Source organism: Cetorhinus maximus, chromosome 3, assembly GCF_964194155.1.
Source record: "Cetorhinus maximus chromosome 3, sCetMax3.hap1.1, whole genome shotgun sequence".
Classification (NCBI taxonomy): Eukaryota; Metazoa; Chordata; class Chondrichthyes; order Lamniformes; family Cetorhinidae; genus Cetorhinus; species Cetorhinus maximus.
In genome coordinates this window covers 158421175-158446409 of record NC_135881.1, presented here as the reverse complement: position 1 = coordinate 158446409, position 25235 = coordinate 158421175, and the positions used below count along the sequence as shown (strand labels likewise).

Sequence of the window (25235 nt, the reverse complement as noted above, 5' to 3'; positions counted from 1 at the left end):
AGCTGGAAATTAGCAAATAGAACTAAATCTGGAAAAGTGGAAATTATTGCAGTTGGGGAAGACAAAAAAGGCCAGGGAATACACAATAAATGTTAAGATGATGAGAAGTGTAGATAGAAAGAGAGACCTTGCAGTGTACATTTACAGATCACTGAAGGTAGCAGGGCAGGTAGGTAAGGTAGTTAAAAGGCATAAGGGATGCTTTCTTTTATTAGCCGAGGCATAGAATATGAGCGCAGGGAGGTTATGCTAGAACTTCAGCAACAGAGAGAGAACTGCATACAATTCTAGTTAACATATTTTAAGAAGGATGTGATTGCACTGGAAAGAATGCAAAGAACATTTATGATCGGTTGGGGTTGCTTTCTTTGGAACAGAAAAGGCTGAGGGGAGATTTATTTGAGATGTAGAAAAATTTGAGGAGCCTAGATGGAGTGGATAGGAAGGGCCTATTTCTCTTAGTAGTGTGGTCAATAACCAGGAGCATAGGTTTAAAGCAATTGGCAGAAAATTAGATGGGAGGTGAAGAGAAAGTTTTTCATCAAGAGGGTGCTGGGACTGGAACTCACTCCCTGAAAGGTTGATAGAGACAGAAACTCTCATCATATTTAAAAAGCATTTGGATATGCACTTGAAGTGCCATAACCTCCACGATGTGCATAAATTTATTTGATTCTGTGATAAACTGCCATCGTTCCTGTTAACAGTGGAAGGCAATGAAAACCCTTGTTTTTTCTTACATCCAGAGGCATGGAAGACAAAAGCAAAGAGGTAATTAGACCAAAGCTGAGGCATGTTTTACAAAACATAGTTTTAGATACTTTACCATGTTTGCCTGGGGTGGGGAGGTGTATAAAACAATGGAAAGAGTGAGGTGTACATTCACTACAATGTTACCATTACCGAAGAAAACTTGAGAAATAAATACATTTTACATTAATTGTGACTTGATGACAGTCTTCAAAGATTGTGCATAAACATAAAAACTTTTAAATGGGGAGGGTAGAAGTTAAGTAATTGCACAGAGGGTGGTTAAAATGTGAAATCCGCCATTGGAAATAATTATTGAAGTAAAGTCCCTAAATTATTTTAAAGGGTTGCTTTAAAAGGTATGGTAAAGAACAGGGAAATGGGATTAAACTAGATGGTTCATGTAGAAATCAGCACAAGTGTAAATCTGAGGAACAAATGACATGTCTTTGCTTTAAATTTCTCAAATTCTATTACATATGTAATCAAACTTACACAGCGGCTCTGAGAACCAAACATGTTTCTCACTAAAGTATACCTTACTGTCCCATTTTAAAACCTGCAAACAATGTCTGTCAGTGCAGCTGAGAACCTGACACATTATCATGGGCATTATACAACGTAGCCATTTTACCAGCACCACCCTGCACTGCAACAAGTAGAACATCGGGATTATTCTAAAAATTCTGCAGAATCTGTTTTTCTCCTCATGCACTCCTTTGTTGTCCTGACATATCTGTTCATTTACACTACATAATGGTGGGAGATCACCACAGTACCTGATTTCATTTATCAGTCCCTAACTCAAGCTAGGATGAGAATGAATTATCTCATTGGCACACATGTAAGAGCTTCAGGTGACGGCAGCAAATACTGGGCATGGTAGTCAGCCTGCCTCTTTTCCAATAAAACCAAATACTCTTAAGTATTTTCAACTGCTGCATTTGAGGCCTTTATGGATTGTTTCCACTTATGAGAAAGAACAAAAATAGAAGCCATCAAGAAATCAAATAAGAAATTCACCCAAGAAACTTCTTTAGCCAGAGAGTAGTTAGAACGTGGACCTTGCTACCACAGGGAATAGTTGGGGCAAACAGTACAGGTGCATTTAAAGTGATGGTAGATAACCATATGAGAAAGACGAGAATGATAATGATAGTGTTAGACGAGGTAGGAAGGCAAGTACCTCAAGTACAGAATAAACATGAATTGGTTAAACTGAATGATCTGTTCCTGTGCTGTATATTCTATGTCACGGAATCCAACACCCTTCTGTACCTTGATACCCTCCCAGACTCAGAATCAACATCCATGGGTTGCCATTAATCAAAAACTGGATCAGCCACATAAATGCCATGGTTACCAAAGCAGGTCAGGGGCTGGGTGTTCTGTGATGAGTGGCTCACCTCATGACTCCCTAAAGTGTTTTCACCAACGACAAAGCACAAGTAAATAGTGTGATGTTAGTGATCTACTGGTCTGGATGGATGCTGCTGTAACAATGCTCATGAAGCTGGAATGATCCATAATAAAGCACTCCACTTGATCCGCACCCCATCAGCCACCTTAAACACCCACTCTCTCCACAACTGGTGCACCATGGCTGTAGTGTTTACTGTGTGCCGATAGCACTGTTCAAGAAAGCCCTTCACCACCTTCTCAAGGGATTCTATGGATAAGTAATAAATGCTGGCCTTGCTAGCAACATTCACATACTGACCATGAGCTTTTAAAAAAAATATGATGTGGTCATGCAACTTTGTGTTAGGAGCGGTAAATTATGAAGTTTATACCAATGCATAGGAAACTCATAAGGGATTTTGAGAAGGTTTCTTTTATTCATTGTAAATGTGTTTTCAGATTCACTATGAATAATGTCAGTACACATAATTTTACCAGTCTAAACTGCTGATGGAAAATGTCAGAGGCTGTATCCCTTAATTTTAATAAAATTGTGCTATTCGTGGCTGAGGTTCTCCACGGCAGCACATACTGTGAAATTCCCCCATAGTGACCAAAAGATTCTTCCCCAGAGACTATAAAGTGCTATAAATTAATAGACAAAGGTTTGAATCCTAACTGACACCATTTCGGAAACACAAGTGGGGTTTCTTAAAGGGAGAACAGCTGGCTAACTCAACACATCAGAATTTGAATTCACAATCAGAATCATCCCTTTAAATTCAGCATCCAGCATATAAATAAAAAGAGTAATATTAAACTATATGGAAATAAAATCAGATATCACTGGCAAAACTGTATAATCGGAAAATTTATTGTGGAGAGAAGTGAATTATTTCAGACCTGCTTCATTCAACACATTGGAATATGTATCCTACCAGTTAATTTTATCAGTGCCCTGCTATGGCAGTGTTGTCTAAATGCCACTGTGGTATAACTGGTTATTTCAACTGTATTCAGTTACAAGCAGAACCAAGCCAAATTCTATTAATACTGAAAGTGCAGATTTTCAAAGGAGACCCCCCTCCGCATGTTATCTGAATATGTACATCTCATTCATCATTATCTTTACACTTGAAAGAATAACTAATGAACATGGAAATTAGAAAACAAAATCTTACCTTGATGTGGGATGCATAGATTCCCTGAAACGTTCCTGCATCCTCAGAGGTCACCAGCTTTCACCTCAACGTATTATTTTCTTTCTTCCCATTAGCAAACTGTAATGGATGCGAGTTGAAATACAGAGAATGACTCATCACACGGCTTATCGTGTTTTCCAGCAGCACCAACGCTAAATATATTGACAAATGGACATTGCCGGCGAAGAAAAAAGGACAAATCTTTCAAACACATGACAGATTCAGGTCTGGAGATGCGCAACTCAAAAGGAATTAGTGTAGGGATAATAGCACGCCCTATAAAATCAACTTAAAAGTTAATTATTTCTTTACATATTTATGAGCATATTTCCATTTTTTGTGAAATATAACAAAACCGTACAGGACCAACCTTGATAAAAGAGAGAGACGGCGTAAAGACTGCGTCTCTGCTCTTGGGAATAAATGATTAGGGGCCATTAACCCACTACTGTGGAATAGAATAGAATTTAAAATGAGAAATGTCTAATGGTTGTTAGATGCTGCTTAATAGAAACATTGAAAGACTTACCTCACTGGAGGTGCACAATCTTTCTCGAAATTGTCTGTAAAAGAAGCTTTAGACTACAACTGGTGCCACTCCAGATTATTCTGCACCAAGCAAACCAATGGCACATGTTGCCGAGCATTGGTCACATGACGGCAGTGACCAATCGCCAAAATCTTATCCGCAGTGGAACTCTCTAGAGGAAGGTTTTAAAATAGCTCTGGCTTGTTTAAAGGCAGACACAATAAAGACAAGCAGTAGACTGGATTGTTTGCGTCGGAAGGTTGGTCTGACGGTATAAACCGACTTGGTGTGTTTGAACTGCAGCTGTTTGCTCGCCCGATTCAGACTGGTATAGTGACAAGGTGTAAACGTACACAGAATGACAAGATGAGATGTTGGACTGGGAGATTTGTATTGCAACAGAATGCAAATCAGCACTTCCTGTCGCAGCAAGGACAGTTTTCTTCTGAAGTTATAGCTGGGTCAAACTGACAAAAATCCAATGATGGGAGACTAATCACAGAGCAACAGCAAACGACTTACTCAGTTGGTACGTTTGAAAATATTGGGTCCTTTCACTTTTCGATGCATGTATGGCTCGTGTGTAGTATTGTGTCATAAAAATATTAATTAGTAGTTGTATCATTGAAAAATAATATGTATATAGCTCAATTATAGGTGTTTAATGGCTTATATCAAACTTGCTACTACAAGTGTAATGATCATTCACTGTGATGCTAACACCATATTGTTACATTGATTGGCTGTTTGAAAACAAAATTGGAAAAATCAATCTTGACTCCACTAGTTTATGCATTTAAAATCCAAACAGTTTCAGATAATGGATAATGTTTGACTCCTTCCAATCAAGTTTTCCATCTTGCAACAGCACTAAAACTATTCTATCAAAGTCACAAATATGACTCTGTCAATATGTACATACATATGAATTAGGAGCAGGAGTAGGCCATTCGGCCCCTCGAACCCGCTCCTCCATTTCATAAGATCATGGCAGATCAGATTGTGGCCTCAACTCTACTTTTCCAACTTACCCTCTATACCTTTTGACTCCCTTGTTGATCAAGAATGTATCAAATTCAGCCTTAAAAATATTCAATGACCTTGCCTCCACTGTTCTCTGCTGAAGCGAATTCCACAGACTAATGACCCTCAGAGAGAAAACGGTTCTCCTCATCTCAGTCTTAAAACCCCTATTTTTAAACTGTTTCCCCTAGTTCAAGTCTCTCCCATATGGAGAAACGCCCTCTCAAGTCAAGTCCCCTCAGGATCTTAGCAGGTCTGGCAGCATCTGTGGAGAGAGAAACAGAGTTAAAATTTCAAGTCCCTATGACTTCTTCAGAGCTAAAGAAGTAGAAATTTGATGGATTTCATACTCTTTAAGAGGAGGTGGAACAGGTGGAGCAAAACAGAAGGTCAGGGATAGGCGGGAGCTCGGGAGAGATTGATAAAAATGTCATGGACACAAGATGAAGGGAGTGTTAATGGTTGTATTAAAGACTAAAGTAGGTGCTGATAGTGGCATAAGACAAGATAGCAGAATCTGTTAATAACATAACAAGAGTCAGTGCTCTGAAAGCACAACAAAGAAACAAGTGACAGATGCCCCTGTGAGTGGGGGGTGGTCGGTTGGGGAAAAAGGATAAAAAGTGATTTTTTTTAAAAAAATTATAAATAAAGAAAAATAAGAAAAATTGGGTTAAAAAAGGGAGTAAATATGGAGGAGAGATTTTGTGGTCTGAAGTTGTTGAACTCGATGTTAAACCCGGAAGGCTGTAACGGCCCTAATCAAAAGATGAGGTTATGTTCCTCCCATTTGTGTTGGGCTTCACTGGAACATTGCTGCAGGCCAAGGACAGACATGTGGGCATGAGAACAAGATGGTATGTTGAAATGGCAAGCGACAGGAGGGTCTGCGTCATGCTTGCGGACAGACCAAATGTGTTCTGCAAAGCAGTCACCCAGTCTGTGTTTATTCTCTCAATGTAGAGTTGACCGCATTGGGAGCAGTGAATACAGTAGACCAAATTGAGGATCCTTTGAACCACAGTGGGGTGGGGGGAGGGGGGTGGGGGGAGGGGGGTGGGGGGGGCCTTGGTTAAGGGAAAAAGAAGACATGTCAGAAGCGCCTTTTTGGAAGGTGGCATCATGGAAACAGATGTGACGGAGGCAGAGGAACTGGGAGAATGGGATGGAGTCCTTATGGGAAGCAGGGTGTGAGGAGCTGTAGTCAAGGTAGCAATAGGAGTCGGTTGTCTTGTAATGAATATTGATAGACAGTCTATCACGAGAAATGGAGACAGAAAGGTCTAGGAAGGGAAGGGAAGCATCAGAGATGTACCATGTGGAGAGGAGTGGAAATTGAAAGCAAAATTGATAAATTTTTCCAGGTCCAGACATGGGCTTGAAGTGGCACCAATACAGTCATCGATGTACCGAGAAGAGTTTTGGGAGGGGGCCTGAGTAGGACTCATACCCCACAAAAATACAGGCATAACTGGACCCATGTGGGTACCCATAGCTACACCTTTTATTTGAAGGAAGTGAGTCAAGCTAAAGAAGAAATTGTTCAGTGAGAGAATAAATTCAGCCAGGTGGAGGAGAGTGGTGGTGGCAAATGACATGTCAGCTTTTATTGCAAGGGGCTGGAATACAAGAGTCAGGAAGTTTTGCTACAGTCATGCAGCAAAGGTTTCACATAAAAGGTTATTGCAAAAGATAAGAGCTCATGGTGCTGAGGGTGATGTTTGGATAGAGGATTGGCTAGCTAACAGGAAACAAACAGTGGGAAAAATAGGTCATTTTTCAGGTTGACAAATTGTAACTAGTGAAGTGCCATAGGGATCAGTCAACTACTTATGGCCTATATTAATGACCTGGATAATGGAACCAATTTGTACTGTGACCAAATTTGCTGATTATACAAATGTAGGGGGGAAGATAAATTTTGAGGAGGATACGAGGAATCTGCAAAGGGAGATAAATGGGTTAGGTAAGGGGGCAAAAAAAATATATTGTGTGAAAATTTGAGGTTGTCCACTTTGGCAGAAAGAATAGAGAAACAGAATATTATTTGAATGGAGGGAGACTGCAGAATGCAGCAATACAGAGGGATCTAGGTGTCCTTGTGCATGAATAACAAAATGTTATCATGCATATACAACAAGTAACTAAGAAGGCAAATGGAATGTTGAACTTTATTGCAAAGCAATGGATTATAAAAGTAGGGAAGTCTTGTTACAACTGTATAGGGCATTGGTGAGACTGCTTCTAGGGTATTGTGTGCAATTTTGGTTTGCTTACTCAAGGAGGAATATGCTTAGAGTGGAAACAATTCAGAAGAAGTTCACTTGGCTGATTCCTGGGATGAAGGGGTTGTCCTATGAGGAAGGGTTCAGCAGATTGTGCATTTAGTCATTGGAGTTTGGAAGAATGAGAGGTGATCTTATTGAAACATATAAGATCCTGGGGGGGCTTGACAGTGTAGATGCTGTGAGAATGTTTCCCCTCATTGGGGAACCTAGATCTAGGGGGCACATAAAGGGTCTCCCATTTATGAAGGAGGATTTTTTCCTCTTTGGAAATTTCTTCCACAAAGAAGGTGTTTCCAAAGGATCAGTGCTGGGACCTCTGCATTTTTCATATATGCAAATGATTTGAGCATTGGAATACAGAGTAAAATTCTGACATTTCCCAATTATACCAAACTTCAAGATGTGGCAAATAGTGAGTGTGATAACAATTAACTGTAACAGGACATTGATAGGCTAGCAGAGTGGACAGACAGGTGATAGATGGTATTTAATAGAGAATTGAGGTGTTGCATTTTGGCAGAAGTTATAGGGAGAGGCAATACAGACTTAACACCACAGTTCTAAAGAATATACTACAGTTTTAAAGAGTCTACAGAGACAGAGGGACCTGGAGGTTCATGTGTATAGATCTTTGAAGAAGACAGGACATATTGAGAGAGTAGTTAGCAAAGCATATGGGATTTTGAGCTTCATAAAGAGTTATTGAGTACAAAAGCAGGGAAGTTGTGCAAAACCTTTATAAAGCTCTGTTTAAGCCACAGCTTGAGTATTGTCTCCAGTTCAGGCCACCATACTGAAGGATGTGAAGGTTTAGAGAGGGCACAGAGGGGATTCACTCAAATGGTTCCAGGAATGAGTGAATTTAGTCACAAGGTTAGGTTGGAAAAGCTGTTGTTTTACTCCTTGGAGCAAAGGATCTTGTGGGGAGATCTGATAGAGGTGTACTAGATTACAATTGGAATAGGTTTAGATAAGGTAGATAAAGAAAAGCTGTCTGCAATAGCTGATGGTACAAATTCTGAGGGGAGACAAATTTAAGGTTTTGGGAAAGAGATACAGGAGTAAGTGAGGAAGGCCTTTTTTATTGAGCAAGAGTTAATGATCTGGAACTCATTGTCTGGCATTACAATAGAATACTGTACTCCAGCTGGGACTTAACCAGTGTTTCTTAAAGTTTAGTATATCTTTGCTTTTGTACCCTGCACTTAAAACTAAGGATCCTTTTTATGCTCTCAACTTTCCCTGCCACCTTTCAATATTTCTGTAAACCCCTTGGTCCCTCCGTTCCTTTAAAATTGTACTAATTAGCTTTTATTACCTTACTTCATTCTTCCTACCAAAAATACATTTCAAACAATTGAAAACACTTCAGATTAGGTACAAGATTGTCATGTTATTTAAAACAATTCTTAACCCAGGATTGGCCAGTCAGTAGCTGGTGGACACCATCTAAAATAAAGGACCAGCAGTGAATGAATTACTCCTAATCACTCTGTTAATTCAATTTAGGGCTGACCTTGTCCAGAAAGGACATGTGGTGCTCTGTCTATGTAGGACATGTTTAAGGGAAACGTGAAAACAGTTGGCTGTCATGCAGCTCAATAAACTGTTTGGAGGTTATTTTGGCCAAAGGGGGGAAACAAGTACTAAATGGGTGCTGTGCTAATAAGTGACTGTCTGAAAGTATGGATTTAGCACAGTGTTTTGGGTTAATTGATGATTATCATGATTTAAACATGCCTGCAGGTGCTGAAAACAAATATTGCTGGTTTAGCTCTTAAAACACAATTTTCCAGAGCTGTATATGTAGCCTGCACTCACCCACTTAGTAATGATGTGGAGTATGTTGGAGAGAAACATTTCTAAGAGAGAAGTCAATGTGGAAGGACGTTACAGCGACCTAGAAAGAGGGTGTACTAGAATCTTCCAAGCTGCCACAGGCGATATGTCATATTTCACAATCCTCTTTGAACTTCTGCATAATGGAGGTCTCTGTATCTCTGAAATTCATTCTCGGTTGCCAGAGAAGACCAGAGGCATAGAGCTCTAGGATTCAACAGGATTATGAGATTTCACATGGTCCAGACATCTGTGATAACCTCTTTGGTAAAGCACAGCCTCCCCATGGACTGCTGTTGGGTGATGTAAAGATTTTGAAGACCCAGATGGATGGGACTTCTGCTGATAGCCCTTTTTTCCCTCCTGTCTCCATCTCCTCCAACAGGTGATGGTGCTTTGCATGGCCTCATCCCCACCAATTCCTTATGCAGAGCAAAGGGGACCCCCAGCAAGAATGCCTATAATCAAGTAGTCCCTTTCTTCTGGTATTTCCTATAAAGGTAGAAAGCACAGCACTTCTTTTAGGTGAGGTCCTGAGCAATTTTCTGGAAAAAATGTTTGTAGATTATTAATGAAATCCTAGAAAGTCTCCCAATGTGTCTCAAGGTCCCTCTCCAAATGGAGTGTAGTCAGTCGATCTCAATCAGCAAGTGAACATTGAAAGATCGAAAATGGCTCTAAATTGTCAACAACAACTTGTTTTTCTGTTTAGTGGTTTGGTATTTGCAGAGATTATTAAATGAAGCATTATCCACCAAAATAGTGTGCAATTAATGAGCCCTAGCAGATAATTAATTGTCAATCAGCTCCTTAATGACCCTCCACGGGCAGTCCTTAGTATGTGCTTCAACTCCGTCAACAGGACGGTGCCTTCCGCTAAATATGGCCAAACAAATGTTGCAGGGTCAAGACCCCCATCTTGGCTATCTCAAAGGTTTTAGTGCCTAAAGCATCTGAGGAAAATTATTCCTTGTCACTTTGCACTGCATTGTGCTGCCTTGTATCCTGTCTTCATGTGCTTTTCACAATGTATTCAAGTCTGAGTCAGAGGCAGCATTTATATAATCAGTGACAGACTACACAGCTGCAAGAAGGAGAAGTGCAATGTATCGGGATGGAACAGGAATGTATGCAATTGTTAAAGGATTAGGAAAGAAGTTTGAGAAATGTGCAGGAAATATTGAAGTTAATTTTTTAAAATGTTTTTGGTAAACAAATGTTTTTTTTCAGCCATTGAAATTGAATAAATAAGTAGCGCATCTGCATTATTAAACCTTTCTATCAACGAAAATTGTTTGAGGTCGGGTGAAGCCAACCGGGAGTGGTAACTGTGATGCAGACAAGGACCCGAAATGATGTGAAGCAGGTTGGGAACAGACCGGGCTGTGATCTGAACTAAACAGGAGAAGAGGGAAAAGAAAAGTAATCGTAAGTGACATCACAGGACAAGAAGTCACTTGGGGGTGAGTACACTGCCAAGCTTTTAATTTAATCTAAATTAATCAACGATAAAGTAAGACTTTATCAGTATAAAGACTAGAAACTAAAGCCAATCAAATCCAATATCCATTGGTAGTGCTCAATTAATCTATCAGATCGAGAGGATAAAGTTAAAATTAAATAATAGGGAATAGTAAAATTAATGAAGTCTGAATTTATTAGTAAATTAAAATCCAAGGTTTTTAGACACTAAGAATGAAGTAAAAAGCATTTCTGTTTACCTTCCTATAAAGTGACAGCGCAGAAGCAGCTGATTGGTGAATAGCTGGTGATCTTTGTTTTATTAAAGTTAAGTTTAATAATCTAATAAATAGAGGCATGGCAGGGAAGCTTGGACTTGTGGAGTGCAAATCCTGTTCCATGTTGGAACTCCAGGATGCTTCTCGTGTCCTAGACAGCCACGTGAGCAGGAAGCGTCATTAACCAGAGGTGCTCCAGCTCTAATTTTCAGTGGATAGTACGTTTTCAGATGTGGTCACGTCTGAGGTCACAAATACACCCTTCTGTTCCTCTAACTTCTGAATCGCCAATCATTATTGCTTTTCCAATCTTCCTCCTGTTTCTCCCCTGACCACCCACCTCCCCCCACCCCCCCGCACCGTACAGCTGAGCCAACCACATATGCAGGCAGAGAGTGAATGAGTGACTACCAGACAGTCATGAATGACCAGGTAGGTAGTCCTGAGTGCATCTCATTCTATTCCATTCTGAATACGAGTGAGAGTGATGGTTCTGCTGGGGTGTGCAGCAAGAGCTTAGTCCATGGCACCACAGTTGGCTCAGCTATATGGGGGGCACAGGAGGAAGATTGGAAAAGCAATAATGATTGGCGATTCAAAAGTTAGAGGAACAGAAAAGTGTGTTTGTGACCTCAGATGTGAATCCAAGACAGTATATTGGCTCCCTGGTGCCAAGGCCAAGGATGTCACTGAGTGGCTGCAGAGCACTTTGTGGGGAGAGGGTAAACACCCACTAGTCATGGTCAGTATTGGTACCAATGACATAGGCAGAAATAGAAACAAAGTTGGAAAGGCAGCGTTTAGGAGCTAGGGAAGAAACTAGCAAGCAGGGTCTCCAAGATAATCTATGGATTACTCCCACTATCATGTGCAGGTGAGTATATAAATAGGAGGATAGAGCAGATGAATGTGTGGCTGAAGAGATGGTGCAGGAGAGAGGGCTTTAGATTCCTGGGACATTAGGACCAGTCTTGAGAGAGATGGGGACCTGTAGAGGCCATACAGGTTGTACCTGACGAGAGCTGAGACCAATGCCCTTGTGATGCAAATTTTCTAGTGCAATTTGGAAGTGTTTAAACTAACTTGGCAGATGTGTGGGACTAGGAGGTAATATTGGAGAGGAAAACCAAATGCATAAAGAATTGGGAAAGACAGTAGTAAGGTATTAGGTGGGGTTAGAGTAAGGGGCAATGTAAAGGTCTAAATTAGATTTACTATGAATGAGTGGAGTTTGGTAAATAAGGTTGATGACCTGAAGGTTCATAGCCATGTGGAAATAAGTTGTGACGATAATGGAGACCTGGCTCAAAGAAGGGCAGGACTGGATATTAAATGTTCCTGGATACAAGGTGTTCAGGAAAGATAGAAAAGGAAAGAATAGAGGAGGGGTAGCAAAGAACAAAGAAAAGTACAGCACAGGAACAGGCCCTTCAGCCCTCCAAGCCTGCGCCGATCATATTGCCCGTCAACTAAAACATTTTGCACTTCCGGGGTCCGTATCCCTCTATTCCCATCCTATTCATGTATTTGTCAAGCTGCCTCTTAAACACCACTATCGTACCTGCTTCCACCACCTCCTCTGGCAGCAAATTCCAGACACTCACTACCTTATCCACCTGCATTGCCACTTTTAGTGACTTGCGGACCTGTACACCCAGATCCCTCTGCCTGTCGATGCACTTAAGGGTTCTGCCATTTACTGTGTAACTCCTGCCTGTATTAGACCTTCCAAAATGCATTACCTCGCATTTATCCGGATCAAACTCCTGCCAGTTTGACACATAAGAACAAGGAAAAGTACAGCACAGGAACAGGCCCTTCGGCCCTCCAAGCCTGTGCCGACCATATTGCCTGTCAAACTAATACATTTTGCACTTTCGGGGCCCGTATCCCTCTATTCCCATCCTATTCGTGTATTTGTCAGCTGCCTCTTAAACACCACTATCATACCTGCTTCCTCCTCTGGCAGCGAATTCCAGACACTCACTACCCTCTGCGTAAAAAAACTTGCCTCGCACATCTCCTCCAAAGTTTTCTCCTCTCACATTAAATCTATGTCCCCTAGTAATTGACTCTTCCATCCTAGGAGAAAGCTTCTGACTATCTACTCTGTCCATGCCGCTCATAATTTTGTAAACTTCTATCAAGTCGCCCCTCAATCTCCGTCGCTCTAGTGAGAACAATCTGAGTTTTCCAACTTCTCCTCATAGCTAATAACCTCCAGACCAGGCAGCATCCTGGTAAACCTCCTCTGCACCCTCTCCAATGCCTCCATATCCTTCTGGTAATGTGGCGACCAGAATTGCACGCAATATTCCTAACCAAGGTTCTATACAACTGTAGAATGACTTCCCAGCTTTTACACTCAATACCCCTGCCAATGAAGGTAAGCATGCCATATGCCTTCCTGACTACCTTATCCACCTGCGTTGCCACTTTCAGTGACTTTCATCCCTCACAGCTATAATGTTTCTTTAATCAATATTGTGATTCTCCTTTTTTAATAACTCCCTATCGCATTTGAAAATCCTTTAACTAGGAATACTGAGGTGTCATTCCTGGTCTTTTTTCAGCCATATTTGAAATATATTGACATGTGAAAGTATGACATTATAGCTGTGTTCTCGGCTCATCTACCTTATTCCCTAGAATTCCCTAGTTATTGATCCTGGCCCTATTGAGGTGCAACCTCTGTTGAGTCTTGTACAGGTTACAGGTCTCCTCCCCAGAAACAATCCCAATACCTCAGGATAACAAAGTACTATGGACAGGAGGGGGTTTAATTTAAACAGCCCTGATTTCTCCCCTCACCACCCATCCATAAACAGAAAGGTGATTTGATTTCTCCCTTTCTAAGTGGTGGTGTATTTTCCCAACTCAGTTTTGGTGTCATCCAACTATTGATAACCCCACAGCAAACTCGAGCTGGGATGAACTAAAAGGGTTAGTTTATTTTACACACACCCAAAATATGGGAGAGGGTAGCCCCCAGTACATTCATACAATAAAAGAGGGATAAGGGAAAGGAAGAGACTCAGGACCAATACCACAGAGAAGGTGAGAATTATTGTTTCATGTGAGTCTAGAGTCCAGAATCAAAGACCAATGGTGTATTCTTTCAGAAAGCAAGCTGAAGACTGGTGCTGAATAATTCACCTTTCCAGTAGAGATGACTTCCATGATGAGGTGAGCCCTTAGAGATGAATTAGTCGTGTAGGCACTGGTACAGCAGTTCAAAAGGTCCAGAGAAAACAGTGTAGGTGGGGAGAAAATAATTCAAAAGCCTGGACAGAGCCTTTTTCTGCTGCAGCCTGCTGATGGAAAATGGCAGACAGACTTTTCAGCCTCACAAGGTAATATTACAGGTTCTGGCAGCTTGGAGTGGGTGGGGGTTCATCTAACATGACTCCCACTTCTCCACCTTGGTTTGGACAAAGGATGTATATTCCATGTCTGGATCCTTGAGATGGTTAATGTTTTAACCATTAATATGTTCATCAGAGGTTTCAGGGCCATTTGAACTTACAGACATATGTCTGTGTTGACCAGGGCTTGGCCTTAGAAATGTAAATGGCCTTTGTACAATTACTTGGGATTTGATCTCTGCAGTCACAGGGGGCATTAGTGCCTCTTTAGAGGTTGCAGCTGTTCTGAAGGCCAGAAATTCCTTTTGTCATGGCCAATCATGGCTTCATTCATTTTAAAGCCTGTGTCCAGTTTTTAAAATTATTTTATACATTAGCAGGATGGTATAAGATATATTTTATAAAAGTATAGAGTGAGGTCTCAGCTCCGGAACAAAAGCCTCCTGCACCATTTCTCTAGCCAAGCATTCATCAGCTCTGTCTTCCTACTTCTGTACTCAGCGGCTTGTGGCACTGGGAGAAATCTGGAGATCACTACCTTTGAGCTCCTTGCTTCCTAAATTCTGCCTTTCAGAATCTCATTCCTCTTTGTCCTTGTGTTGTCAGTGACCTCTAGCTGTTCAGAAGGTCCTGTAGCCTCTCAGCCATCTTTGACCCTGGTACCATGAAAGCAGCATACCATCTGGAATCATGTCCACAGAAGCACTTGTTTCCCTTGCTATCGAGCTCCCTGACCACTACTGCTGTTCCCCTCTTCTTCCTCCCACCACCAACCACCACAACCCCTGTGCAGCTGAGCCATCCACTGTGTTGTGGACTTGGCTCTGCCTGCACTCCCAGAGGAACCATCAAGACTGAATACTGGTTGGAGAGTGAAATATAGTCATGGAATCACTGCCTTGCCTGCCTGGTCCTCCTTGAACTTCTTGCAGTCACCCATTCCCTCCCTACCTGCACATTTTTAAGCTGCGGGTGACCACTTCCAGAGTCCAGCAAGATCTTAAGCTCACAGATACCCAGTAGTGACTGAAGCTGCCACTCAAGCTCCGAAATCCAGAGCTCGAACTGCTCTAGGTGGTGACATTTCCTGCACATGTGGTCATCCAAGCTATGAAAAGCGTCCAGGGTTTCCCACATGGCACAGGCTGTGCATGCCACAGGGCTGAGGTTTCCTGCCATTCCTTTACTTTCTAGACTATTAACTATAGTCTCATTTACTAACTATCAGCTCATTTGCTGGCTGGGGTGTCACTATAGCTGTTTTGCAGGTGCCGCTTTTGTTGGTGATTTGCTGAAGGCTCTCTCCCCCACTTTAACTCCTCAGACTCTGCACTCAGTCTCCGCCCAAGTCCTTTGCAACTTCTGCTGCTAATGAGTCTTAGATTTCCTGAGTAAAGTACTCTGTTGAAGCAGTCAACTTGGAACAACAGAACACTATGGCACACCAAGCTAGCTTGACGCATTAATGCAACACAGTACCCCAGGCCATCATCAGGGTTCACAGGATCATAAATCTACACTTGGTTCACAAAATGATCACAGTACATGATAGCATCATAGGAAACTGGAACATCACAATACACCAGAGCAGCAAGGTACACTAGAGTAACAGCACATTGAGGGATCAAATCATATCATAGTATTATATTAAAGATAAATGCATCATAGTATGCCAGAGCAGCACAGATCATCAGATCTTAAGTGTGCACGCAAACATTACGTTAGACAAAAATGTTACAGTACATCAGAACATCAAAGTACCACAGAACAACACAATACACAGGAATAGCATATCACACTGGAGCAATGTGGTACACCAGAACTGCATGGAATTCCTAAATTGGGTTATATTATCATCCTGCTCTTGCTGGTGTAGCAGAAATCACAACAGAGACTGTGCAAAGCAAAATGGGAGTAACAGATGGTATCAGAAAATGAAGCAAGGGAAGAGTTGACAGTGTTTAAAAAGGAGTTGGCACGCGGTAGAATCACCAGTGAAAATGGAGCACTGATGGCAGAGCATAGAAACAGAAGTAGGCCATTTGGCTCCTCGAGCCTGCTTTGCCACTGAATTATATCATGACTGATCATCCACTCCAACGCCATGTTCCTGCATCATCCCCATAACTCTTGATATTCTTAATATCCAGAAGTCTTATTTTTCAATTTGTTCATGGGATGTGGGCATCACTGGCTAGACCAACATTTATTGCCCATCCCTAATTGCCCTTGAGAAGGTGGTGGTGAGCTGCCTTCTTGAACCACTGCAGTCCATGTGGTGTAGGTACACCCACAGTGCTGTTAGGAAGAGAGTTCCAGGATTTTGACCCAGCGAAAGTGAAGGAACGGAGATATATTTTTAGCATGGTGTGTGACTTGGAGGGGAACACCACACTTACATCTGCTGCCCTTGTCCTTCTAGTGGTAGCGGTCGCGGGTTTGGAAGGTGCTGTTGAAGGAGCCTGACAAGTTTAATCTCTGTCAGATACAGTCAAATACTGAGCCTCCATAGCCCGCTGGAGTAAAGAATTCCAAAGATTCACCACTCACAGAGCCAACTGTGCTTAAGAAGAAATGGGAGTTGGAGAGAATTGTCAGTCTGAAGTTAAAAAGGAACAGTAGTGAGAGATCAGAGATTTGCCAATCAGCACAGAGGGAGGCACAAACGCCAGTGGATTATTGGAATTTTGGTAGTGATTTCAACGTTGACATCACTGTGAACATAAAGGAGGAGCTCTGAAGGTGAGTAAACAGTAATTTCTTTCTTAACAAAAATAGTCTTAAAATGGTATGGTCTGGAGGATAAGGAAACACAAGGTGATTTTTTTTGTCCCAATTAGGGACAAATCTTCAATTTACTTCTGTTAACATCAGCTGGTCTTCTGAGTCATGACAAGGCACCTCAGTTCCACTGAATGCCCATTATTCCCTCTGGAATCTTCAGGGCAATTCTTATGTCCTGGACAGCTGCGTGTGCAGGAAATGTCTGTTGGAGGACCTCAAGCTCCAGGTTATGGTGCATGAGAACAGCTGATGTCGCAGTGCATCTATGAGGCTGAGAGTTATTATGGAGCTGACCACCCCACAGCTTAAGAGTGTTCAGGCAGCAAGGGAATGGCTAACCACTAGACAGATAAGGAGGATCAGGCAGGTAGTGCAGGAGTTCCCTAAGTGCATCATGCTATGAACTGGATTTCATTTTTGAAAACTGGTGAAGGTGATGGTTCCTCTGGGGCACAAAGCCAGAACCAAGTCCACAGTGCCATCAATGGCTCAGCTGTACAGGGAGGAGCAGGGTCAGAAAGGGGATTTAATAATTAATATTTAATAGTTCAAGGAGCAGATGGGCATTTTTGGCGAGTGCAGACGTCTCCAGGATGATATGTTGGTCCTTGGTGTCAGGATCAATGATGTCACTGAGCAGCTGCAGAGCACTCCTGCAGGGCAGTTTGTGGTGGTGGGTGGGTGGCAGGTGAACAGCTCAAGGTCGTATTCCATTTCAATGCAAATACATAAGTGGGGAAATCTACAGAGGAGCAGTGGGTAGCATTCAAAATGGAAATGAGGAGGGTACAGGCTCAACATTTTCCCTCTAGGGTGATAGGAAGGAGTAACAAGCCTAGAGAAACATGGATGACCAGAGATATTCAGGATACGATGAGAAGGGAAAGAGATGCTTTTATCAGGTACAAGGGAAGCAAATCAGTGGAGTACAGAAAGTGCAGGGTGGAGCTTAAGAAAGCAATTAGGAGAGCAAAAAGGGGATATGAGAAAGCTCTGGCTGGTAAAAGGGAAAATCCCAAGATATTCTACAAGTATATCAATGGGAAGAGGATAACCAGGGAAAGAGTAGGGCCCATAAGGGACCAAGGGGGCAATCTGTGGGTGGAGCCAGAGGACATCACTAGAGTGTTGAATGAATACTTCACATCTGTCTTCACCCAAGAGAACGAGGATGAAGGTATCGAACTCTGGGAGAGAGACTGCGAGGTTCTTGAAAAAATTGATACAGGGAGTGACAAGGTATTGGAGGTGTTGGCAGGCTTAAAAGTGGACATATCTCCAGGTCCAGATGATTTGTGTCCCAGATTGCTGAGGGAGGCAAGGTAGGAGATCACAGGGGCTCTGACCCGAATTTTTAATTCCTCTCTGGCCACGGGGCAGGTGTCAGAGGACTGGAGAACAGCTAATGTGGTTCTGCTATTTAAGAAGGGTTGTAGAGATAAGCCAGGGAACTACAGGCCAGTGAGTTTCATGTCAGTGGTAGGGAAACTATTGGAGAAAGTTCTGAAGGAGAATATCTATCTCCACCTGGAAAGACAAGGTTTGATCAGGGATAGTCAGCATGGCTTTGTCGGAGGGAGGTCATGCCTAACAAATTTGTTTGAATTTTTTGAGGAGGTGACCAGGTGTGTAGATGAGGGTAGTGCAGTTGATGTAGTTTATATGGATTTCAGCAAAGCCTTTGACAAGGTCCCACATGGGAGACTTATAAAGAAGGAAAATGCACATGGGATACAGGGTAATTTGACAAGGTGGATTCAAAATTGGCCTAGTTGTAGGAGACAGAGAGTGATGACAGAAGGATGCTTTAGTGACTGAAAGCCAGTGGCGTACCACAGGGCTCTGTGCTGGGTCCCCTATTATTTGTCATTTGTATAAACGACATAGATGACTAAGTGGGGGGTAGGATTAGTAAGTTTGTGGATGACACAAAGATTGGCCGGGCGGTTAATGGTGAGGTTGAGTGTCTTGGGCTACAGGAAGATATAGATGGAATGGTCAAATGGGTAGATAAGTGGCAGATGGAATTTAACCCTGAAAAGTGTGAGATTTTTTTTTGGAAGGAATAATTTGACAAGGAAGTATTCAATGAACAGCATGGCACTAGGAAGTTCTGAGGAACTAAGGGACCTTGTGTGTGTCCATAGATCTCTGAAGGCAGAGAGGCATGTTAGTGGGGTGGTGAAAAAGGCATATGGGACACTTACCTTTATCAATCGAGGCATAGATTAGAAAAGTAGGGAGGTCATGTTGGAGTTGTATAGAACCTTGGTGAGGCCACAGCTGGAGTACTGTGTGCAGTTCTGGTCGCCACATTATAGGAAGGGTGTGATTGCACTGGAGGGGGTGCAGAGGAGATTCACCAGAATGTTGCCTGGGATGAAACATTTAAGTTATGAAGAGAGGTTGGATAGACTTGGGTTGTTTTTGTTGGAGCAGAGGCTGAGTGACGACCTGATCGAGGTGTACAAGATTATGAGGGGCATGGACAGGGTGGATAGAGAGCAGCTGTTCCCCTTCGTTGAAGGGTCAGTCACGAGGGGACATAAGTTCAAGGCGAGGGATAGGAGATTTAGGGGGGATGTGAGGAAAAACATTTTTACCCAGAGGGTGGTAATGGTCTGGAATGCACTGCCTGGGAGGGTGGTCGAGGCGGGTTGCCTCACATACTTTAAAAAGTACCTGGATGAGCACTTGGCACGTCATAACATTCAAGGCTATGGGCCAAGTGCTGGTAAATAGGATTAGGTAGGTAGGTCAGGTGTTTCTCACATGTTGGTGGAGACTCGATGGGTTGAAGGGCCTCTTCTGTACTGTGAATTTGTGAAAACCCAAAGATGTTTTATAAATATACAAAGAGCAGCAGGATAACTAAGGAAAGAGCAAGGCTAATTAGAGATCAAAAAGGAAACTTGTGGCAAATGGTTCTCTACAAATACTTTGCATCTCTTGTCATAATAGAGGGGGATGAGGCAGACATTGTAGTAAAGGAGGAGGAGTGTGAAATATTGGATGGGGTAACCATGGTGAGAGAGGAAATATTAAGTGGTTTAGCATTTCTGAAAGTGGATAATTCACCAGACTCTGATGAAATGTATCCCAGGCTGCTAAGAGAAATGAGGGAGGAAATAGCAAAGGCTCCAACCATCTTTTTCCAATCCTGCTGCTACAGGCGTTGTACTAGAAAACTGCTAACATTGTACCAATATTTAAGTGGGAGAAAGAGGTAGACCGAATAATGACAGACTTGTCAACTTAACCCTGATGGTGGGTTATTTATCAGAAAAAGTCTATTCCAGAATAATTCTAGAATTCTAATTTGAGATTAAAAATTCCATTCTATTAATTGATATTTATGTAGCTCAGATTCGTCAAGGACAGGCACGATTGATTTGCGATGGGAAGGTGGTTTGAATTTTTTGAGGAAGTAACCAGGAGCATCGATGAGGGCAGTATTTGGACCTCAGTAAGGCTTTTGATAAGATTTCATGGGACCCAAACTGGATCCAAAATTGGCTCAGTGCCAAGAAGCAAAGAGCCGACATGTTTCCTTGTGTCTGTTCTATGGGGCTTAGCAGCATGTCCCTTGATTTTCATGCTATATATTTAGAGTTAAAAATATAGGCAGCATGAAGAAGTAGTTTGCAGAAGGGACAAAAATTAATTGCATTGTTGATAATGAAGAAAGCTTTAGTTTGCAGGAAGATACTGATATAAGTATGAGAATTAGGAGCAAGAGTAGACAATATGGTGGCTCAAAAGCCTCTTCTTCCACTCAGTATCTTCATAGAATTGTTACAGCATAGAAGGCAGCCATTCGGCCTGTTGTCTGTGCCAGCTCTCCATAAGCTCAATTTACCTAATGCCACTCCGACTTCTTCACATACCCCTGCACATTCTTCCTTTTCAGAAAATAATCCAATTCTGTCTTAAATACCTCGGTCGAACCTGCCTCCAACACACTTTTTCAGGCAGTGCATTCCAGAACCTAACTACTTGTACCATGAAAATGTTTTTCCTCATGTCTTCATGCTTCTTTTGCCAATTATCTTGAATCTGTGTCCTTTTGTTCTCGATCCTTCCACCAATAGGAACAGCTTTTTCATGTCTACTCTGTCCAAACCCCTCATGACTTTGAATACCTCACCAAGGCTCCTTTCAACCCTTTCTTTTCCAAGGAAGAGAGCCCCAACTTCTTAAGCCTATCTACATAACTGAAGTTCCTCATCCCTGGGACCATTCTCGTGAATCTTTTCCGCACTTTTTCGAAAGCCTTCATGTGTTTCCTGAAGTGTGGCGCCCAGAACTAGATGTCATACTCCAGTTAAGGCTGAACCAATGATCTATACAAATCTAATATGTATACTTTTATACTCTATTTTTTAAAAATTCATTAACGTGATGTGGGCGTTGCTGGCTAGGCCAGCATTTATTACCCATCCCTAATTGCCCTTGAGAAGGTGATGGTGATTTGCCGTCTTGAACCATTGGAGTCCATGTGTTGTCAGAAAACCCACAGTACTGTTAGGAAGGGAGTTCCAGGATTTTGGCCCAGCGACAGTGGAGGAATGGCGATATAGTTCCAAGTCAGGATGGTTTGTGACTTGGAGGGAAACTTGGAGATGAAACTTGGATTCCATGCTCCTATGAATAAAGCCTATGATGCTGTATACTTTTTAAATGGCTCTTTCCTGTCCTGCCACCTTCAATGATTTATGTACATATACACCCAGGTCCTTCTGCTCCTGTATCCCATTTAAATCGTGCCCTTTATTTTATATTGCCTCTCCACGTTCTTCCTACCAAAATGAATCACTTCACACTTTGTGTTAAATTTTATCTGCCACTGGTCCACCCATTTCACCAAGCTATGTTCTGCACTATCCTCCTCACAGTTTACAATGCTTCCAAGTTTTGTATCATATGCAAATTTTGAAATTGTGTCTGCACACCACGGTCTAGGTTATCGATATTTTGTCAGGAAGAGCAAGGGACCCCTGGAGATCTCCAATACAATCCAGTCCAAAAGCCACTGCTGTTTCCTGTCACTCAGCCAATTTCATATACATGTTGCTACTATCCCTTTTATCCCATGAGCTATAACTTTTCCCACAAGTCTGTTGTGTGGCACTTTATCAAATGCTTTCTGGAAGTTCATGCACACCACATCAACAACATTACGAGCACACAAGAATTAAGAGCAGCAGTTGGCTTATTGGCCCCTCGAGCCTGCTCCACCATTTGATAAGAATCTAATTTAGCCTTGAATATATTCAATGACACAGCCTTCACTGCTCTCAGGGGAAGAGAATGCCACAAGAGAGAAAATTTCTCATCTGTGTTAAATGGGAGACCTATAATTTTTAAGCATGAACACTAGTTCTAGGCTCCCCCACTAGGGGAAACATCCTCTCAGCAACACTTGTCAACTAACCTCAGGATCTTATGCTTCAATAAGATCACCTCTCTTTCTTCTAAACTCCAATGGGTGTAGATCTAACCTGTCCAACCTTTCCTCAAAAGCTAACCTCTTCTTCCCAGGAATCGGTTGACTGAACCTTCTCTGAATGGCTTCTAATGCAATTATGTCCTAGAACCATAGATAAGTTACGGTGCAGAAAGAGACCATTCAGCCCATCATGTCTGCTCAGCTAAAAGGAGAAAAAAACTAGCCACTTATTTTAATCCCACTTTCCAGCACCTGGTCTGAAGCCTTGCAGGTTACAGCACTTCAGATGCAGATCCAGGTACCTTTTAAATGAGTTGAGCGTTTCAGCCTCAACCACCAACATAGCCAGTGAATTCCAGATGCCCACCACCCTCTGGATGAAAAGGTTTTTCCTCATGTCCTCTAATCCTTCTACCAATCACCCCCTGGTAATTGGCCCCTCAGCTAGGGGAAATGAGCCTTTTCTGTCTACCCTGTCTAGGCACCTCAATTAGGTCACCCCTTGGCCTCCTCTGTTCTAAGGAAAATAACCCTAGCCTAACCAATCTCTCCTCATAGATGCAACCTTCAAGCCCTGGCAACATTCTTGTAAATCTCCTTTGCACTCTCTCCAGAGCAATTATGTCTTTCCTGTAATGTGGTGACCAGACTGTGTACACAATTCCAGCTGTGGCCTAACCAGCGTTTTATGCAGTTCCATTCCTGCTTTTGTATTCAATACCTCGCCAAATAAAGGAAAGCATTCCATATGCTTTCTTGACCACCTTGTCCTTTAAGTAGGGAGATGAAAACTGTACATAGTACTTCAGATGCAGTCTCACTAAGTCCCTATATACAGCTGTAGCGACACTTCCCTACTTTTATACTCGATCCCACTTGTAATAAATAATAGCATTCAATTTGCCTTCCAAATTACTTGCTGTACCTTCATTACCAACATTGTCATTCATGTACCAGGTCACCCAGGTCCTTTTGTACCGTAGAATTCTGCAGTCTCTCTCCATTTAAATAATATTCTACTTTTCTAGTCTCCATGCCAAGCTGGACAAATTCATATTTTCCCACATTATATTTAATCTGCCAAATTTTTGCCCAGTTACCTAACCTATCCAAATTCCTTCGTAGACTGCTTATGTCCTCTTGTCAACTTACTTTCTTACCTGTCTGCGTGATCAGCAAATTTAGTTACTATACATTCAGTCCCTTCATCCAAGTCATTCAGGTTATAAATAGTTGAGATCCTAGCACTAATTGCTGCACTCCACTAATGTCAGCTTGCCAAACCAGAAATTATCCATTTTTCCACTCTTTAGTTAGGTAACCAATCCTCTATCCATGCTACCCCTTCACATCATGAGCTCTTATTTTATAAAGTAACCTTTGATGTGGCACCTTTTGGAAATCCAAGTGCACCACTTCCACAGGTTTCCCTTTATCCACCTTGATGTTACTTCCTCAAAAAATTCTAATAAATTAGTTAAACACTGTTTTCTTTTCACAAAACTATGTTGAATCTGCCTGATAGTATTATGATTTAAGTGTCCTGCTCCTTAATTGTGTATTCTAGATTTTTCCAGTGATAGATGTTAGGTTAACTGACTTATAGTTTCCTCCTTTCTTGAATAGGGATGTCAAATTTGTGATTTTCCAATCTGCTGGGATCTTTCCAGAATCTAGGGAACTTTGGAAGATCACAACCAATGCATATAATCTCTCTGCAGTCACTTCTTTTAAGACCCTAGGATGTAGGTCATCAGGTCCTGGAGACTTGTCAGCTTTTAGTTGGTGGTAAAAGGACAGAGTTAAAGGCTCTATATCTGAATGTATGTAGCATTCATAACAAAACAGATGAATTGACAGCTCAAATATTAATAAATATATATGATCTGATAGCCATTACAGAGACATGGCTGCAAGATCACAAAGGCTGAAACCTGAATATTCAAGAATACACGACATTTTGGAAAGACAGGAGCTAACAAAAAAATGGAGGGGTTGCTCTGTAAATTAAGGATGACCTTAATTCTAAAGATCACAATGTAGATTTGGGGTTGAGATAAGAAATAAGGAAGGTACGAAATCACTGATGGGAGTAGTTTATAGGCTCCCTAACAATAGTGGTTATTGTTAGTGTGGTACTGTATACCACAGGAAGAAGTAATGACGGCTTGTCAGAAAGGTATGGTAATAATCATGCGTGATTTTAATCTACATATAGATGGATGAAACAGATTGGCAAAGCTAGCCTGAAAGGTGAGTTCATTGAGTATTTTTGGGACAGTTTCTTAGAGCAGCATGTACTAAAGCCGACCAGAGAGAAAGCTATTCTAGATCTGGTAATGAGCAGATAACCTCAAAGTGAAGGTGCCCCCAGGTGATCATAACCTGATTGAATTTCACATTCAGTTCTGAGGGAGAGAAGGGTGGGTTGAAGACTAGTGTTTTGAACTTAAATAAGGGCAATTATGAGGGTATGAAGACAGAGCTAGCTAAAGTGAACTGGAAAACTAGGTTAAGGGATAAGTCAGTAAAGATGCAGTGGCAGACATTTGAGGAGATATTTTGTAAAGAAAGACTCTAGGGGAAGAACACACCATCCGTGGTTAACAAAGCTAAAGATAGTATCAAATTGAAAGAAAAAGTGTACAATTCTGCAAAGATTAGTGGTGGGTTTGAAGATTGGACAGAATATAAAAAAGAGCCCATAATGGCTAAAAAAAAATGAAGGGGAAATTAAAATAAGAGAAAGCTATCTAGAAATACAAAAAACATATTAACAGTTTGTACAAGTATTTAAAAAGGAAAAGAGTAAGTGAGTGTTAGTTTTCCAGTGTGTGTCTAGGGAATTAATAATGGAAATAATGGA

The 25235-nt window shown here is 41.7% G+C and overlaps 1 protein-coding gene across 3 annotated transcripts in view; it reads right to left on the bottom strand.

Annotated features, from left to right (window-relative positions):
• The window catches only part of tmem108 (transmembrane protein 108), a 228844-nt gene extending 224363 nt beyond the window's left edge, over positions 1-4481 (bottom strand). For 2 of the 3 annotated variants that reach the window (XM_078539170.1, XM_078539171.1), the window contains exons 1-2: positions 3883-4480; positions 3333-3431 (exon numbers count right to left, since the gene is read on the bottom strand). The gene's annotated coding sequence lies outside the window, so the exon portion shown is untranslated. Of the gene's footprint in view, positions 1-3332; positions 3432-3882 lie in introns of all 3 variants that reach the window. The other variant, XM_078539173.1, reaches the window with a different exon arrangement.
• Positions 4482-25235: the final 20754 nt, after the last annotated feature.